Source organism: Ochotona curzoniae, unplaced genomic scaffold (assembly GCF_017591425.1).
Source record: "Ochotona curzoniae isolate NIBS_2020 unplaced genomic scaffold, NIBS_Ocur_1.0 contig_4064, whole genome shotgun sequence".
Lineage (NCBI taxonomy): Eukaryota > Metazoa > Chordata > Mammalia > Lagomorpha > Ochotonidae > Ochotona > Ochotona curzoniae.
The window spans coordinates 2,752,725-2,766,962 of record NW_024466107.1 but is presented as its reverse complement, the minus strand read 5'-3'; the positions used below and the strand labels follow the sequence as shown (position 1 = coordinate 2,766,962).

Genomic DNA, 14,238 nt, shown 5'->3' with positions numbered 1-14,238 from the left:
ACACAGTGCTGGAATATCTGGCTGCTGAGTCATACAGTTCATGGAGGGTCACGTTGCCCGCACTCAGTCTAGCTGTGCCTCTCTATCCAAGCCAGCCAAGGCACCACCGTCACATTGAAGGGCAGCCACTTGGATAGTAGGCACGTGGCCCACAGGTAATCAGAGGCGGGTGCCTGGCCTTGTTGCTGTAGCATAAAGCCCACAGGGGAGGCAGAGAATAATGGAGGCATGGAGGCTATTTTTACATTTGCACTGGAAGTCCTTGCAGCAGGGATAAAAGGAGACAAAGGCAAGCATCTCACAGCAGATGGCTTCCATCCAGGGACTGACCAAAGGGAGGCTGACATCAAGAGGAAGAGGGGGTGGGTGGGCTGTGATTCCCCGGGGTGATCGTGTCTTCTGTGCCAAGGTACTGGGCAGGGGTACAGGGAAGAGGGACTCGGGTTCCTTACGGAGTCTCTCTGCTCTTCACAGTTACTGGAGTGTCCATAGACACTGAAGACTCAGGATCCGAGAAGATATTTCACCTGAAATTTGAGTAGCATTTTTTCTTGTTGTTCTTATCCACTTTTATGAGAGTTCATGAGTAATCTGGAGGAGGGCGAAGAGAAACAATAGCTGTCTACCCCTCTTGAAGGGTGAGGTCTGGAAAGCAAGTGAGAGACACCGGGGCACGGGGCAATGAGGGGCAGCGAGAACAGCTGAGCCCAGGCAGGGCAGGGAGCAGGGCAGAGAGGATGGCTGAGCCCAGGCAGGGCAGGGCAGGGCACAGGACGGCAAGAATGGCCGAGCCCAGGCAGGGTAGGGCGCAGGACAACGAGGATGGCTGAGCCCAGGCAGGGCAGAGGATGGCTGAGCCCAGGCAGGGTAGGGCGCAGGACAACGAGGATGGCTGAGCCCAGGCAGTTCAGGGAGCAGGGCAGAGGATGGCCGAGCCCAGGCAAGGGCAGAGAGGATGACCAGGCCCAGGCTGAGCCCAGGCAGGACAGGGCGCAGGGCGGCGAGGATGGCCGAGTCCCCAGCCAGGGCCCCATCAGGAAAGCCCTGGGCCTCTGCGGGGGATTGCGCAGGTGTGCACTGACTACACTGGGGGCATCATTCACTCGTTCATCGCTTTTTTTTTACATTTAAAAATATTTTATTTTGTTTTACGGTATAGTTCCATAGGCTTTGCCCTTGCCAAAGTCCCTCTCCCCTTGTTAATCTGTGTGTGTGTGTGTGTGTGTGTGTGTGTGTGTGTGTGTGTGTGTGTGTGTGTGTTGGACCCAAGGATCTGGACTGGTGAGTTTCACAGTCACACAGATGTAAAGCACCGAGTTTGAAGAAGAGAGTGGATTCCTTTATATATATATATGGAATGCTCCATGAATTTGCGTGTCATTCTTGTGCAGGGGCCATGCTAATCTTCTCTATCATTCCACTGTTAGTATACGTGCTGCCCAAGCGAGCACGAAGGAGTGTATTCTAACTTTCCAGTCGTGTTTCCTGCCTCCACCAAGCAGGCTGGCTGGAGGAGGGTGGCTCCAGGTTTCCCTGGTCTATCAGCTCCAGTCAAACGTGCTATGAAACGTTGGAGCACAAGGCAAGTTTTACAAGGAAGACATAAAGCTTACTGCCATCTCCCACACCCCCAACACCTCCAGGTTTCATGAATCATGGTGAATCAAGACCAACAGTAGGGGTGCTGCTTGGAGTGGCAGGGGGAGGGTGTCAGCTGCCATCATCACCTTGGTGGCAACAGTCACTGACCCAGCTCTGTCGGTTACATCAGCAATGCAGCGAAGGCAGAGCTGGCTCCATCAACACTGCCTCATTCACACGAGGATCTCTGGAGAGGCACATCTCCCAGGGCTGCCAGGAGCCAGCACTAGGGTCACCCGAGTTACGAAAGTCCCCACTTGACTGTCCGTGGGTGCAGATAGGATTCAGTTGCAGAATCTACACAAGCAACACTTTCCAAATGCAAGCATCACATCTGGCAAGGAGAGTGTCTGTGAAAGTTGGGTAGGGACTCCACAGAGCTGAGTGCTGGGGACTGGCATGCCATGGCCTCATCTGTACCTGAAGGCTTTCTGAGCCTACAGCACGGACAGAGATGGGGAGGGTATCACAAAATGCTTTGTTCTGTATCCTTAGCATCTGTGAGCTGCAAAGAAAAGACATTTGAGGGGCCGGTACGGTGGATCAATTGGCTAATCATTTGCCTGCCACCACCAGCATTCCATATGGGCGCTCGTTCATGTCCCAATTACTCTACCTCCCGTCCAGCTCCTGGCTTGTGGCATGGGAAAACAGTGGAGGATGATCCAAGTTTCTGAGATGCTGCATCCATGTGGGAGACCTGGAAGAAGTTCCTGGCTCCTGGCTTTGGATTGGCTCAGCTCTGGCCATATAGCCATCTGGGGAGTGAACCAATGGATGGAAGGTCTTTCTCTGTCTTTTCTGCTTTTTGTAAATATATTCCCAATAAAATAAATAAGTCTTAAAGAAAAGGAAAGACCCTTGGGCCTGGTGCAGTAGCCTAGTGGCTAAAGTCCTTGACTTGCACACACAGGATCCCATATAGGCTCCAGTTCTAATTCCTGCAGCCCAGCTTTCCATCCATCTCTCTGCTTGTGGCCTGGAATGGCAGTTGAGGACACCCCAGAGACTTTGGACCCCACACCCACGTGGGAGACCCGGAAGAAGCTCCTGGCTTCGGATCGACTCAGCTCAGGTCATTGCAGCTGCTTGGAGAATGAATCAGTGGATGGAAGATCTTCCTCTCTGTTTCTCCTCTCTGTATACTTGACTTTCCAATAAAAATAAATGAATCTTAAAAAAAAAAAATGAAAGACTTTCAATTGAGGGACACCAAGAATAAGGCAGCATATGCCTCCTTGGCACAAGGGGGCAACCGGGTGAGGTCCTGGAGCCAGCTGGAATGAAGCCACCAGACAGCAGGTGGAGAGGGGTGAGATGCTCAATACCAGCGTGCCCCTCCAAGCTTGCCACCGGGCTGGGCCCATGGCTGTCCGGAAGAAGACGCAGGACCTTGTTGACTCTTCTGTGAGTCTGCTCCTGGCCTCAGTAAAAAAAACAACAACCAAAAACCCATCAGGGTATGCTGAGTTCAGAAAACTTGGCTCAACTAATAGAATACTAAACACATTCACACTGACGCTACCTCAGGTTTTTGAGAAAGTTCACATACATCAAAAGATGAGACTATCCTATGAGGACAACTCCAACAAAAGTGTGGCCTCCTCTGACCGGCATCTGACAGGCTGAGAGCAAAAAGAAAGCTGACTTTGTAAGATTCATGTGAAAAGAGGGAAAGGCAGCGAGCAGAGCACCTGAGGACGCATCTGAGCAGGAGGAGCCTGGCAGCCAGGAATCACCGGAGTCCTGTTGTCACATGGTCACGTCTCTCTCAAGGGACAGCTGAGCTTGCTCCACAAGTCTCTCAGCATCACCACTGTCAGCAGCGCCCGGGAAGGAAGACGCATCACAGCCTGCTTGGGTTGGATCCATGTCATTCCCCTGGGACCCGCCAGAGTGAGTCCCTGCCCCTCTCCCGCCCTGGCTGCCCGTCTGGAGGTGTGAGCTCTCGTGTGCATCGCTGCTGCGCCTCAGGCTGCTGACACCTGCTCTCAAGTCTCCACAAGTGGGGGTTCAATAAAGCTCTCTTCCTTCAGCCTTGAGAATTTTATTATAGTAACGGGAAACGGGCCACACCGCACCCACTCCAGTGTTTCATTTTAATGGGAAGTCAAGAGCATTGGGGGGGGCGGGGAGGGGGAGGGATTCTGGGGACAAAAAGCAGCTGAGATGGGAGTAGGAGACTGCACGCTGAGTGATCTCTGAAAGTCATGAGGAAATTCCCCAAAATAATGAGTAGATGGGCCCAGAAAACAGCAGCCCTGGGAGATCTGTGTTTCCCAGGAGCCCCTGGGGGTCTGCCCCAAGAAAGGAAGATGAGGGGAACCAAGGTGTGGACCTGTGCAGCCGGGGAGGGAAGTCCCAACATTTATCAGTAATGAAGAAATGTCTTCAGTGTCGTTTCAGGAACGCTAGACGCCGGTGTCGGCCATTTCCTGCTTAGATGACTTAATTGACAATTGATTAGGCGCAGCTCTGTTGCATTTTTTTTTTCCCATTTGTTCCTCCAATAATTGGCTCACAACCAAACAAAACCATTGGCAGGGTTTCAAGCTTCCCTGCGCGGCACGCTGTCTGCGGACTTGACAAACGCGTCTCACACATCGCGTGTGCTGCTGTCCTCACCTGGCCACGTCGGGATCAGTGAAGTCAGGATCTCATAAAAAGCATGGCTGGAAGTCATTGCCATTTGTCACCCACATCTGCAACCGATCAATGGGAAACAGACCCAAACCCTAGTACAAACCTGTGTCTTTCGAACTAGGCTTAAAAAAGAACATGGACTGTTTTTTTTATAAATGCTAGTGTTTCTTAGGCGGCTTTTATTAACCAATGACTGTGTGCAATGTGTGAAAAGTCCTCCACACGAAGGCCCTTATTTCATCCTTCCCAGGCACATCAACCTGTGCTGAATGCTTACACTGTTCTGACCCCCATGCTCTTGTCAGACAACTTAGGAAATTCTGAAATAAATGTCTCTCCTGACTCTTCAGACATGAGCAGTAGCCTTTTAGCTAAATCATTCCAGTCATTTTTGGATATGTTTTCCCCCACTGAAACAATTTTATACTTCTATTTTGTTTTCTATTTTATAAAACATCTTGGTCATATCGAATGTTTTTGTATCATTCACTGTGTGGTTGGACTGCGTTCTGTTTGACGACCCCTGTAGCCATTTGAAAAAGATTAATTTGTTGGAAAGGCAGAGTTACAAAGAGAGAGAAGGAGAGAGAGATTTTCTATCCACTGTTTCACCTCCATGGCCGGGTCAGGCTGTAGTTAGAATCCTGGAGTTTCAACCAGTTCTCCCTGATGGGTAACAGGGGTCAGAGTACTCGAACCATCATCTGCTCTCTCACGTGACATTGCAGGGAGCTGGATTAGCCAGGAGATGCCAGCAGGTGCACAGAAGCAGGGAGATGGTGCATGCTTGTGCACAGGAGCTGGTCCTCCTGCTGTGCTTGGGAACCTTGCATCTGTCATGTGTGGAGAAGACAAAGCCAGCCAGCCAGATGGGGAGAGATACATGGCTCAGACACCCCATCACTTCACCAATGGCTTGCGAATCACCAAACCTAGGAACAGGTTATCCTGACCCACCTAACGGCCTGCCAACTTGCCAGCCTGCCCCAGACACAGAATGGCCATTCCAGCCCAAATGGGAGAGACCCACTTGACTGACCTTCAGAATGAGATGACTGCTGTAAGGTTTAGGGAAGTTGTTTGCACAGCAAAAGCAGATCCACACCACAGTGAACACACGTACTGAAGAATGGAAGATGCAGTAGAGCTTGAGAAACAGGTTGTAGGGATGAACAAGCAGGATGGGGAGACACAGAGAGCAGCAGGCTCAGATGGGAGAGGGTCATAGCCTGGGGAGGAGGTTAGGATAGAGATGAAAGGTTCTGGAATCACAGTGAATGGACTCGATACCTTTCAAAAGTGAAACATTTACTGGTTTGCTTATTTGCTATACCACAATGTCATTTATAGAGTGGATATTTCCCACATGCTCGCCACCAGTGGGCATTATTCTTCTGACTCTTGGCAGAGTGGTGGGGATGTTTTCTGCACGTCTTAGCGCTGCCTTTGGGATCACTGCCACACTCTTTGTTGTCACATGGTCACCGTTTCTTTCCTTCCTGTTCACCTCCTTGGCCCATTTTGTCACTATCTGATCCTCTTACACATGTTAACCTTCGGCCTGCAAGGGTTTATCTTTGCTGCCACAACTATTTTCTGAGCTCGTAATTTGCCTTTTACTTGTCTTTAGAGAGCCTAGAAATCAACTTTACCAAGATGTAATGTGTACATAGTAAGATGCAGCCAGGCTCCATGGTCTGACCGTGGAGTACGTGTGTCACAGCTGAGCCTCCCCCGTGGCTCAGACAGAGCAGTGGACAGCATGTCCAGGTGCACATGGAGGACATGGCAGTACCCTGGAGCCTGCAGAGGACACCTGGTACCACAACAGAGGACAGAACAAATCAATCACCTAGCCCAGCCAAGTGTTGGCAGTGAAAATTTGGCCAAGTGGAGATGCTAAGGTGGACTGTGTCAGCCAGTGGGTTCTGGGGAGATTTCATCATGCTTGGAATGGCGAGATTGGCAGCAATTCAGAACTGTTGAACTATCGAAACCACTTGAGCAGTGCCGTTGGAAGGTGCCCCATGTCGCGGACCCTGGGATGGTGGGAGGGTGGGTGAGGCTTCTCCCTTTGTCTTTCCCCTTCCCCCAGATACAGAAAGGCAACAAGAAAATGTGGGAACAGTGGTCTTAGCCACTTTCCTGTAGCCCTTGGCCCTTTGTGCCCTCATCAACGATGTAAAGATCACAAAAAAATTAAAATAAAAAAATGCAGTCAGTTAATTTTCACATCACATCCAGCCCCAGGCAATCATCAGTCTATTTTGTATATTATTATAGATTAAATGGTCTGAAGTTTCTGATATGTAACTTTTACATTTTCCTTTAGTCAACTCTAGTTATTTTTGCCTTTAACTGTATTGGCTTTTTAAGCCACATCAACAATTACACAAACATGCATTATTTTTTTTTCCTATCCATTTTTATATTTGACTTTTGGGTCAGCTGAGATTTATTTTAATGCATACTTTGTGAATCCATCTGTTATCCAGTATTGTCATACTGAGTCACACACACAAATACTTGTATCTCTTTCTGTTATCTTTATTAGCCCCAAATCCTTGAAGACTTCGTAATTGTAGTGGTTTTACACGATGCTTATGAATAATTCATTGTATAAGCATTTTCCGCAAAATCGGTGCTTATTTTTTTCAGTTTTTTTTTTTTTTAGTAGTTCTTGTTCATTTCTTCTTCCCAATAAAATGTAGGTCACTCTAGCAGGTTCTAAAAAAAATTGGCTGGGGCTCATGGTCTTTAGTTCCTCCAGTCTTAAGTGTCCACGTAAGCTGTAGACAACCTAAAGCCAACGGTCATGTCTTCTTGTTGTCACCTCCACAAAGCCCAGTGCATAGAAGGTGGCAAATAAAATCATGGTGACACATCAGGTGACTCCTTCAGAAAGCTGCATTCCAGAGGCCTTTTACAAATTAAATATTTTAAAACTTCCATTTAGAAAATTAATAGACATCAAAATTGTACTTTTTAGAAAAAGATTCACTTGAAAGGCAGTTACAGAGATGGTTGGAGAGAGAGAGCTGTCTTCTGTGCACTGTCCTTATCCTCCGAGCTGGGCCGGGCTGGAGCCAGGAACTCCGTCTGCATTTCCCACATGGGTGACAGAGGGCCAAGTATTTGGGTCATGCTCTGCTGCCTTGCCAGACTCACTGTGTTGGTTTCCTGCCACCTCTTCAAAGCTGGAGGAGGTGATAACCACATGTTTTCAAAGTAAAACCTTGGGAAAGGTAAATGAAATGATAGGATGGATCCTTAGTCCTCTCTTTTAGCCTAATTTATACCCATTATCTGGACGATTCCACAAGGTTCAGGTTGGAAGTGGCTGCACAGCACTGCTTCTTGCTTCTAATCGACAAGGGATCTGAGACCTGGAAAGTCAAGTCAACTGTGGACCAACTGTTCTCTTTCTTATGCTACTGATAGACTCACTCCATGAGGCTGTGAGATGGACAACTTTGACTTTTCCTCACCAATGAATTAGTTTCGAGACCAAATGCATTTCATTTTTTTTTTGTTTTAGAAGAGAGCTCTTGCTTTTTAATTTTTTTTTTTTTTTGGAGGGGGGAAGGCAGGGGTAGGTTGCTGTAGGGCGGGAAGAACCCTGGAATCAAACTAAAAGAAAGGACCTAAAACTCTCCAAAGATGAGCTTTCATTCAAAGGTAAACCTGCTGTTAAAAAAAAAAAATCAACATCATTCTTCAAACAAAATAGCAGCCTAATAAAACTACTGCAGATTTCATGGGACCAACATAAAATGTGAAGAGAAAAAGAAAAGGCAGCCCTCTCCATCCAAGCGCACATGACTTTCAACACACACCACAATGGCAAAATTTATCCAGCTGACAGAGAAGATGGGCCAGACGGTGGGCACAGCTGGTGCACCTGACAGGCAGAAGGGGAGTGGCACGTATTGGTAATAGCTCTCTGTTCAGAGCTCATACAACCCCTGAGATCTGGGCTGGCTGGGCTGACACATGGTACCTGCAGGAGGTTTCTCTATTATGCAGAAGACAGCTTTACGACCTAGAGAATAAATAATGTACCTTGTGGAATATTGGCCCCAATTAGAGACTGTGCCCCCGGCAGCTCTCTGACCAGAAAAGACTACTCATTGACTTCGGCCAGGTGGAGTGAGCTACAAAAAAACGAGTGACAACCTGGTGGCCCGTGGTTCATATCCTTTTGTAGAACATGATGAGAGTTCATAGACCTGGCATCACGCCTCAAGTCCAAAGGTAGTAAGTCATTCCAGAAAAGCAAACACCAGGAACAGTGTAAAACAGGGAGGCACAACTTCTCCGGAGGGATGCGTGCAAGGCCACACTGGGTGTCCCGTTTCCCAATACGGACACAGGTGTCAGTAAAACGTGCTTCAGCGTATCTTGGTTCCTTCCGCTATAGCTTGGATTTGAAAGGGTGTTTTCTCACAGGGACAGAAGTCAGTAACATGGAGATTGTTCCTGGGAACAATCCTTCTCTGGAAGCTAACCTTCTCTGTCACGTCCACATTATTTAGCTTGAAACATTACAGTGAATGGGCTCCATGAGAACAAGGCAAGAGAGGTTTCAAGTAGATCACGGATCGAGCTGCGAATGGCGAAATGCCTTTGGAAAATAACATGCGGAGACATGTCCAAGGCTCTTCAGGTAGATAAATGTTTCCCCAACGAGACATACAAAAGGCACTGACTGTAATGGAAAGTGATGACTCGGACTGCATTAAAATGAGGAATTTCCAATGGACACTGATCTATTTGGGAGGGATCGAAAACGCAAACCATAGAACAGTAGATATTTATGATACATTTATCCAACAAAAGACGTGTGACCAGAATGTATAAAGAATTGCTACAAATTAGTGCGGAAAAGGTAGATAAACCAGATTTAAGAATAAGAAAAGATGTAGAAGAGGAACTAATGCTTCCTTGGAGAGGAGGACCAAATGGCCAATATAAATATGAAAAAAGCTTCGAACCGTGTTGTTTTTCAGGTAAATGGAAACTGAAACGCTAAGGAAATTCTACTGCAAACCTGCCAGAAGAGCTAGCATGAAAAAGACAAACTACGCTGACTATCGATGTAAAGTCTTTGAAACCTAATACACTGCTGATGAGAATGTAAACTGGTTTGTTTTCTTTAGAAAAGTTTCTGATCACCTCTGCTTGCGCTGTGGAAACAAATGACCACAGCCCGGGTGTCTAATAAGTGTTAGGAGTCTGTTAAGACGTCAGTCTACAATTTAAAGAGGATGCAGACACCCGGTAGATAGACAACAACGTCCACAGAACCTGAATGCTAGCACACCTCATGACTCAGCAGGTCTACTCTTCAATGTGCATTGCACAGGTGCGCAGAAGACACCTTCGAGAATGTTTGTATTACACACTGGGTTAACAATGGCTCTTATTCATTGCAGTTATGGATAAGCAAATGGTTTATTAGGGCCACACAATGGAATTCTATGAAGCAATGAAAGTAACGACCACTGTTGCTATGACCCGGAGTTGTCTCAAACATGGGACCAGAGAAATGAGACATAAAAAAATACATAGAACTTCATTTATATCAAGTTCTTACAGGCAAAGCTTAACTTCCAAGGTGGCTCTTCTGAGAGTGCCTGAGAAGGCTCAACAGCCGTTCCTTAAGATAGGGCTGCTGTTTGCCTTTCTGATCTGTGTTGGATTCCAGAAACATGTTCTTTTACGTTGAATCGCATGTTTTGCATTTCTGTGTCTTCCTATCAGAGATACACTTCAGTCAAAAATGTACTAGTGGGGCCCAAAGCAGTAGCATAATGGCTAAGATCCTCGCCTTGCCTGTGCCAAGATCCCATATGGGAGTGAGTTTGTGTCCCAGCTGCTCTATTTCCCATCCACCTCCCTGCTTGTGGCCCGAGAAATCGGTCAAGGATGGCCCAAAGCCTTGAGATCCTGTACCCGCATGAGAGACCCAGAAGAAGCTCCTGTCTCCTGGCTTCGGATTAATTCAGCTCTGGCCATTGCAGCCACTTGAAAGTATCTGTTGCCCAACAATATGAACTGTGCCCTTAACGATGGTTGAGGTGGGTGTTCGCGTAAGATGCTGCTTGGGCTGCCTGCCCCTTATCTCGGAGTGTGTAAATCTGAGTCGTGGCTCTGTCTGCAACACTAGCTCCTTGTTCATGCCCTGGAAGGCAGCAGGTGATGGCTCAAGGACTTGAATCCTTGCCGCCTATTTCAGAGACTCGGACGCAGCTCCTGGCTTCAACCTGACCTAGCGCCAGCTGTTGCAGGCATTTCAGAATTGGACCTACAGATGTAAAAGTTCTCTGTCCTCCTTTCAAGTAAAGATTTTTGAAAGATTAAGGGCTGGATAATCTGATCACAGTAGATTCAGCCACTGCTTGAGATGCCCGGATCCCGTATCTGAGTTTTGGGTTCTGCCTCCACTTCTGAGCCAGCTTGCTGGTAATGCGCACCCTGAATGGTCTTACACAAAGGTCCCGCTGCTTCAGTCTCCATCTCCCACGTGGCTGGACCAGATGGACTTAATGGATCCTGTCTTCAGCTCAAGCTGGTATACGCATCTCTTCCTCCCTCTCTCTTTTTCATGTAAGTGAACAAACAAAACCTTTAAGGTAGTTAATCTTATGGGATACTGGTCACATGGAGTCTCAGATGTCTCTGCTTCAGAACCGGGACATATAGCCAAACCTTTTCTACACCATGTCACGATGGAAGTGGCATGCTGATGTTCTACATTTTGGTTTCCAAATCAGCAGCTTTTAAGCTAGTGTTGGTTTCTTATATGTGTGCCACCTGTCATAATATATATATATATATATTTTCTAACAAAAGTGATCAGAGTTTAAACAATGGATTTTCACCCTGCATCCCAGCACTAACAGAAAAGGATATGGCACCCCACATGGACTCTGTGAGCTTTGCAATTAGGCTAATTCTGTCCCAGGCGCTGAGATCACTCAAACAGACTTAAAACTTGCCCGCCCAGAGGCCTATAGGGCTGTGGAGAGAAAGCTCAACCCAAGCAAAGTGCACAGGGCTCCATACCACCTAGCAGGGCAGAGCTGTTGTCCTCTGAAAGTTTACTGCGGAATGGGAACAGGTCACAACTTTGTGGACTTCCAGTCCCAGCCCCATGGCTGGCTGTCCCCAATATCAGCATTCATGAGAGCACTCAGTATTTTGCAAGAAATCTAAATGTATAGCTCTCGTATCTGTGCTCCTAAGCTGACCAGCCACACTTCTCTTTTGTCAACATTGAAGTAGCTTTACTTCAATGTCTGTCCTTGGTTCTACCATAGGAGGAAACTTCAGCCTTTGTGGAGATCTTTTATGCTTTAACAGTATTGACATTTACTTTGAAAAGACAGTACTGGATGGGAATGTCTCCTGGAGGGAACACAAGGACCAGCAGCCTCCGCTGGATGCTCCAAGCTCTTCCCTGCTGTCTGCCTGTGTCAGCTTCCAGAACACTCATTCTGGGAGGAACCTGGACAGGAGGAGCCAAAACAGGAGAAGGCTTAATTTCAGGCTTCACTCTGATCAGCAGGTGCAGCAAACCTGCATTCTTGCCTAGAATAATGGACACCTCTACAAGCCGTTTCTCTATACCAGGTCTTTTGTGGGCAAGAAAATGTAGCTGACTCTGCTTGCTTGCCCAAACATTTGTTTCCTCTATGTCTTTCTCCTTTGGGCCAGAATCCTGATTTTTCTGAATATGTATAACTTATCTAGGTCCATAGTTCAAGGAAAGCCTGGGCCACAACTTGAGCCCCAACCCACAAGGAACCTCTTAAATGGTCAAAGCCTGTGGTTTCTTTCCCTTCCCCTCTCTCCAGAGTGGCTGAACTAGGCACGGGTTTACAGCAAGCAAACTCCAGTGTGACTCCCAAGAGAAAAACTGCTGGGGTGGGGTGGGGTGGGGTGGGGTGGGATTTCTGGGCAAGTTCAATGTGTTGGGCAGAAAAGCCTGCTGTGATATCGTTGAGTTGATATGGGAAGATGAGTCACTAGAGGGAGTGACAAAAGTTGGACAGCTCGAGGAGAGCTCATAGCAGTGCAGACCATGGGCAGACAGCTCTAGACACAGTTGTGTGGTTCTGACAGTTACCCACTGGGGGACAGCAGCTGTAGCCAGGACAGCATAACCCCGCCTACATGACCACCCAATGCCTGCTTCCAAGCCTCCCTTGCTGTGCAATACCCAAAGCCATCTTCTGGGCACCTCCAGGCTCTAACACCTTCTTCATGCAGCAGAAATGGCAGATACTGAATGTTGGGAATGGAGCACTGGTGCCAGTTGGAAATACCCAATAGGGTAGCAGGCTGGGTCTCGTCCCTTCCTCCTTGATGTTTAGGTTGTTATGAGCAAAGGGTTAATTGGGGAGGGGAGGCACTGCTATTTCCATCATGCACCTGACATGATGATATTTCCAATATCTCATCCCTATTTCCCTCCCAAAAGTCACAGAAACGGATGGGTCTCAAGACCTATGTTTTGAACATTCAGTTAAGCTTCACCCTAGCCCTTACCCCCTTTGTCTCTGGATAGTAGAAAAGGACAGCCATATGCCTGTTGGCCTGGCCACCTGAAGGATTGGCATCCCATTTGCTTGCTCCTGTCCCACCTGCTCCACTTCCCATCCTGCTCTCTACTAATGGCCTGGCAAAAACAGCAGAGGATGGTCCAAGTGCTTGAGCTCACGCTACCCAAGTAGGTTGTCCCAGATGAAGCTCCTGGCCTCAGCCTGGCCCCGTCCTGGTGACCATCTAGTGAGTAAACCAGTGGATCAAAAGGCTCTCTATGTCTCTTCTACTCTTTCTGTCTTCTGAATTTGAAATAAGTAGCCAAATCATTCTTTTTTTTTAAAGGAAGCTACATAACATGCATAGTAACAGATTTTTTTTTAGAGTGTTTGAGTTGCTTCTTGTTCATGAACCTTTTTCTCATTTCCCTCTTTGAAACTGTAACAAAGGAGCTGACATAGTAGTGTAACAAAATAATCCTCTGTCTGCCATCAACAACCTCCCATATGGGCACCAGTTTGTGTCCCAGCTACTCAACTTCCGATCCAGCCCCTTGCTTGTGGCATGGGTGGAGGATGGCCCAAGCCCTTGGGACCCTGCACTCACATAGGAGATTTGGAAAACCTCCTGACTCCCAGCTTGGACCAGCCCATCTCTGGCCACTGCAGCTATTTGGGGAGTGAACCAGTAGATAGCAGGTCTCTTTCTTTCTCTCTCTCTCTTTCTTCTCTCTCTGTCTTTCTCCCTCTTTCTCTGTAACTCTGAGTTTTCAGGGAAAAATACATATATATTTTTAAGTGAAGTGAACTGAAATGACTCTCAACAGTAGGTAGAGCCACAGGGCATCCTAGGAAGCATTTTGGCTACATCCCAACTTCCACCAGAGACAAGCCTGCTGAGAGTTCTTCCTCAGCCCTGTCTTCTGCTGTCTGATTCAGCAAGGCATGAGCTAGGATCCTGCAAGCCATTTTTTAAAAGATTCATTTATTTGAAAAGCAGCAGGGCAGCCTGCCAGGACTGGAACTCCATCCAGGCATCCCCATGTGGATGGCAGGGTCCCAAGTACCTGGGCCATCTTCTACTGCTTTCCCAGGTGCATTAGCAGGGTGGTGGATCAGAAGCAGAGCAGCCAGGACTCACACCAGCACTCACATGGATGCCAGCAACTCAGGCAGTGGTTTAACTGGGTGTAATCCAATGCCAGTCCTGCAATCCATGTTTTTAAATAGCCCTCCTCCACCTCGCCCCACAGCCCTTGCCTCCAGTATGGCAATGCCTAGACTCCTTGTTTCCTCAGTAGTAGCACCTAGGAGGCATCAGGAGGCCTGGGGACTCTGCTGGGGCCAGCAGAATGCAGCAGGCCTGGGAACTCTTGCCTGCGTTTGGGTTCCAGGCAGGTGGTAGTGG

General features: G+C 47.8%; 1 non-coding gene across 1 annotated transcript; it reads right to left on the bottom strand.

Moving 5' to 3' along the window:
• Positions 1-1,346: 1,346 nt before the first annotated feature.
• Positions 1,347-1,451, bottom strand: LOC121159108. Its single transcript, XR_005884312.1, has one exon. It is a non-coding gene; the product is annotated as a U6 spliceosomal RNA (small nuclear RNA).
• Between the last annotated feature and the right edge of the window lie 12,787 nt (positions 1,452-14,238).